Source organism: Pinus tabuliformis, chromosome 5_1, assembly GCF_031772625.1.
Source record: "Pinus tabuliformis cultivar Carrire ecotype Pingquan chromosome 5_1, CPIR1, whole genome shotgun sequence".
In the NCBI taxonomy this organism is placed as follows: Eukaryota; Viridiplantae; Streptophyta; class Pinopsida; order Pinales; family Pinaceae; genus Pinus; species Pinus tabuliformis.
The window spans coordinates 193,753,985-193,760,072 of NC_142305.1; positions in this window are offsets into that span (position 1 = coordinate 193,753,985).

Genomic DNA, 6,088 nt, shown 5'->3' on the forward strand with positions numbered 1-6,088 from the left:
GTACGTTTCCAAATTGAGAGGGTTGTTCTAGTTTTTTCTCAAAAATACATGGAAATTGGTGGTATGGGTTGCAAACAGGTTTCAATGGGTGACTGTAGATGGTATGGTGGCTTCAGTTGTGCACTGGATGCTTGAATTGGGCGTCTGGAGCTTGTTCGAGAGGTAAACAGTGGTCAATTTTGGTTGCAGAGGCTCAGGTGGCACAGGAGGGCTTGGGCAGCATTCACAATGAAAATGAGCGAAAAGAGTCGAAATGGGCTTCTCCGGCCTTTTAACCGACAACAGTTACAATTTGGCACAAAATTCATAAATGAAGAGTGGATGGTTTTAACTTTTCTTGGGAGGCGGTTTCAGGGGCCATCGCATCGCTTTTGGAGAGCGGGTTGTATTTCCTTAAGAGCACGTGATCTCGCCTGAGGCTGCCACGTAGCAAAATAGGGCCCGGTAAAAACCGCGAATCTTGTGTGCTCTCAGGCTAGTAAAGGTCGGAGAGGGAATGAGCGTGATATGGATGTGCGCCGTTAGATCTAGGGGTGGAAGATCGGACGGCTGTCGCGCTGTCAAGCTGCACGGAGAGAATAGGGGTGAAGATTTGCGGGGCCCGGGGGATTAATTACAACTAATTGTAATTAATTAATAAATAAAGCAGGGATTAAATATAAGTGAGGGTTAATGGAGTGGGACTAGGGTTTATAGTGGTGGGGTTTTCTTAACTGCACGAAGGGTGGTGGGTTAAAAGGTTTTTTTGGGAGAATATGAATTTGGGGAATTAATTAAATAATGCAGGGGGGATAAAACTTAGTTTCATGGGTTTTTTTTTTGAGGTAAAAATAGGGAAATTAATAAGGGGGAAGGTGATTTATGCAATAGGGAATGGGTTTTACACTAGGGAAAAGGGGTTTTTGGGTAGGGGGATGACTTTTGGAGGGTAATTTACTAGTGAAACGTGTGAAGCCAAGGGATAAGAGTCAAAATGAAGGGAAAAAGGGTATTTTTATAAGAAATGATGGGATAATGGGGAAATTAGTAAGCAAGTATATGGGGGGTGAAATGAAATGAGGGGAATTTAATAAAGTAAGCTAGTGAACATCCTTTCACTCTCATAAATGCTCTTGGACACTGAAACTTAGATTTAAGCATGATAAATGTGCTCATGATTTAACAACCTTGTACATCTACAACCATTCTTCTACCTACCTTTATTTACCTTAACATTTTTTCTTCACTTTATTGGGTGCATTTAAGCTTGCAAACCCTTTATTTTCCTTTCTTTTGACATGCAAACTATCTAATTCTAACCTTATAACTTCCAATGGCTAAGCTTAAGCTGATGAGCACATTTTTATTTCTCTACCTAACTACTGATCTGCTAAGGTTAAACAGTTTGGCTAGATCTTTATTCTCTATCTATAAACATGAAATTTAAAGCATGAATTAGTCAAGACTAAGCTATTTAACTATCATGGGCTGTGGCATTTATGACAAGCTGCACATAATCATTATTTTGCACATAAAAGTAAAAGTAGTGGCACTTGAATTTGCACATTTTCATGATCTGTTTTTGTTTGGGGTTCATATTTTTCACTTTTTTAATCTTTTCTTTTTCTTTTTGTCCTTTGATTATTCTTTTAGGACATACCCTCTTTACATTTTTTAATTTTTAATATGAAAAACATATTGCAGAAAGCAAAAGCATTTACAACGTTAGCCAATTCAAAATTATGAATACTATTATTATAGGACCCTAACAACATACAAGGATGTAGTCAAGTGACATATAATCAACATGTAAGTGACATATAACCATATGCAACCATTCATATACTTCCGACTACGCATCCCACAAAATCACATAAAGTTCCTCATGTAACCTTACTACAATCATGATCAACATTATGCAATGCAACAAGCACATGAAATGCAGTTGTAAGAGACACACATCCAACTAACATGCATGCATGACCAAGCACCTTCACGCAAGGAGAGTGCAACCATGCTCTGATACCAATCTATAACACCCCCTCCTCCTAGGTCCACCCAAGCAACCGTCCAGCCGGGGTAAACATGCGATAAGAGAGGCTACTATAAGGGATTCAACTTCCTTGGTGACCTTAAGGAAATGGAATCGACGGAACATATCAAACAAACCCATCCACATCAGCAAAAACACCCTCAGGAGACATGTCAGCCACTCAGACATCATGTCCCTAAGTCCCACTAATGATTTAAGCCTTTTAACCGCTAGTCACTCTTATTTTATAAGCATGACAACATCTAGCAACCCAAAGTTGCTCTCATAGGCCTATGTGCCAGCAACTGTGGACTTTTCTCAACAGAATTGTGACAGGGACCCCGAGATTTGAGCCACTTTTCTAGTCCAGAATCTTGGCCTTTTCCCAGAACTTGCTACAACCTTCATAATCCATCAAAGACATAATAACAATGCTTATAAATAAAAAATTAACCTCAGGACTAGGCCTGAGCATCCCCAACGGAAATGACATTCTTGCAAACACTCGGCATCAATGCAACCTATTGTTCTAAGATACAAGACAAATCATAAATAACTTAAAGAACTTATGAAACATAACCAAAAGGATCACCTCCTTCTCCATTGAACTATTATACCATCAATTAGGTATTACATCCATCCATTCAACAATTACAAGTAAATACATGAAATAACCATGACATGAACTAGGCATATAACCATGTTTATAACCAACATAAAACCATTTAAATATTAGAGATATGACAGCCTTTAAATCCACATATAAATTAGTGCAAAAGTAAGAGAACTTTGATTTTATTAATCATAGGAACATCTAACCAGGTTTGGAACTTCCACGTACCACCTGACCATAGACATGGTTGAACCAAATCTCTCTTTCAACCAGTCACCCCCGTGTCATATTCCAAGCATGAATGTGGGATGTCATAGAACAACCAATCCATGAACAACCAAGGGAATCTAGAGGTTAAACCACCTCCACCCTCATCAAACCGTGATCACACCAAAACGGGTGCTCTGATCACAACCAAACCGAACTTGGAATTTAATATGGAATCCATCGCTATCCTTGAGGAGTTTTCCAACTCCTTGTCTCTTAGGCTTTACTGTAATCTAATCTTGGATCACTGGGCCCTAAACCAAGACCAATCTCTCAGGATTTACCGTAATCCAAAATCAGATCACTAGGCCCTAAACCGAGACTTCTCCCTCAGTATTTACCATTTATCCCGCCGAAATCGGGCAAGGGATTCCTAGGACTTTGGGAATGAAACTTGAGACCAACTCCACCCTGGATTCTGAAATCCATCTGGAAAACTAGAGCTCAAAACCAAGATAAACATCCCAACATACCATGGCATTTGGAAAAAGGCAAGGCTAAGCTAAAAACCACTATCATAACCTGACAAAACCATGCCACTGATAGCAAGAGAACCATACAAAAACATGCATGTCCAAACCAGCTAGGAAATCACACATGAAAAAGGTTAGCTACAAGTATTCCTACTGAAGCTGCTTGATCCTACTCTTATTCCTTGATCCTTGCTTTCCTCCCTTCCCCTTTGCTTGTTTTTTCCTTCCTTAATCCAAAACTAGAGTGCTCTAAGAAAACTCTAAGTGACAAAGGGTGAGAGAGAGAGAGACAATAATGGGAGAGCTCCAAACTTGCACTGACAGAAGGTTACCAACTGATCCTCAAAAGCCTTTTTATTAATAAGGCCCCTATTTCCTTCATTTTCCATTATTTTCCTTCATTTTCCTCCTCACGTGCAACCTGTGACCTTTCACCTTACTTTTCTCCTAATTTCCATTATTTTCATAAATAAATGTGTCAAAAATTCCTTTTTACCTTTTCCAATTTCCTTAGGCAAAAACACACATCCAATGATTCCCACCAGGATATCTTTGCCCAACATTCAACTTGGAATAGGTGTCCCTTAACCATGGTCTTATTTTGCCTTTATTAACTTGTATTACATGGAATTTTCACCAGAGTTGTTACAAGTGGGATCACAACCTTGGAAAGCTTCATATGTCTCTGCATATTTTTCTCTCACAACCATGAGCATGCACCCTTTGCTGGAATTGATAAATCTCTTCATCTGACCTGCACTTACAAGACTGGCACTGATTTTGGAGCGATGAGCTCTAACAATGTATTCCACCTCATCTTTCGTGAGTTGATACTTGTTTTCATGGAAAAAGAAAATTGCTTTCCTTTCATACAAATATGAACTCCCCAATACAATGCCACAGATATCCAAGGGTACAACATCAAGATCAACCTCATCTACTAGTTTGGATGCAATCACAAATCTAGCTCTACACTGCTTGGTTACATGTAATTTGGCTTTATCACATACCCAACCAAGAGGTTAGGGTTTCAGATAAGGCTTGGTATCTAACCTTAACTTCTTAACTAAGGATTTTGAAATCAAATTTTCTTGTGAGCTCGAATGAAACAAGGTTTCAACTTTAGTATGTTTCATTACGATTGTAATTCTGAACAATTTAGTCCTCTTTCGTTCATTAACAAGAGACCAATTTGAAGAACTTGTACTTGCATGTAATTCAGAATTTTCATTAGCATGAATAGAAAGAATACCTTGTATTCCCACTCTGTGATCTGTCTCTCATCGTTGGAGTCTGATCCAAGATCCTATTGTACAATTTCCATTGTGTTTTCCTTGTTCTTTCCAGCAAATCTCTTCGGTTTCAACTCTGGATGCAACTTCCAACAATGTTCATTACCATGGCCTTCCTTCTTGTAATGTTTGTGATGAGCCCCAATTTTTGGTACAATTTGGGCTCATTTGGCCTACTTGCTCTGCTCAAACCATTCATTTTTTATTGCTTATGCATTCATTTCTTGGTTTATTCGTGTTGTTTGTAGGAAGAAGGGTAGGCATTCTATCTACGTGACTAATACATGATGATTTCAGGTTTTTGGCATTAAAAGGGAGCAAAGACCACGAGAAAGGAGACAAGGAGACAGTAAGGTGGCACTGCTGGTTTTTAGGAGAGGATGTCCACAGTCTTGGGGACCTTCCTCGTGATTCCCACCATAGCTCCGAGCTCCAACCAATCTCCCCACCGAGTCTAGAGGCAGCCAACTGTTCTACAGGAACAGCAATTACAACTGTTCTACAGGATCAGCAATTTAACCTTCAGTTGGACAGTCGAGCTCCACAAATCAAGGAAACCTGTTGGACTATCATTTTGCATAAATACTGAGGCTGTAGCCTTTGATGGGAGTTTTTTTGAACTTTTTCATCACTCTTGTAATTTGGAAGTACGAGCTACAGCTCGGTGTTGGTTCTTTTTGTAAGCCAGTTTTGGCATGACATCAGATTTTTGGTTATGAATAAAGGCAGGCAGATTTTGATCTCATTCTGAGTTTCTAAGGGAGCTATAGCTCTCAGGTTAGGGCCCAACCTGAGAGCAATAGATCTCCTCGGTGTTGTAATGTTATTTGCCTTTCGTTCCAGCACTTTGTTTCTTTACTCTGACATGCAATTCGAATTTACATTCTGCTGATTTAGTTTTTGTGTGATTGAGTAGGATTAGCTTATGGTTACTTTGCTTTCAATTGCTTAGATTCGATAGGAGGTTTGTAATACACAGGAGCTCCAGAAAAAGGTTGTTAGAGATCACTGCCATCTCTGCTTAGGGATTGGGGTGCAGTCCATATCAACCACCAAAAAGAAACGCAGTTCTTCTCACGTTCATGCAGCTGCAACAGTTACGCTAGTCGTAGATCCATCCATGCACTTTGGTCTTGATCATTACTTCTCCATTCCACTTCCATGCACGAGTTTCTTTCACAAATTGCACTGTTGTTCATTGGTTCAAAATAGCATAGTTAACATAGGTTAAAGAGTTCTCGTTTTTGGTGACATTCATAGACAATTTGTTTCATCTACACTGCTCCACACCATTCCATTACCTTCCTCTTCTTTTCAACCACACCTGAAGCCACTCAACCGACCTCTGTTCAGCTCGTTTACCTTCCAGCTCTCCCATTACTCACATAGCTCCATTTACTTAACCTTTCGTTGATCCCATCCTTCCAGCCAT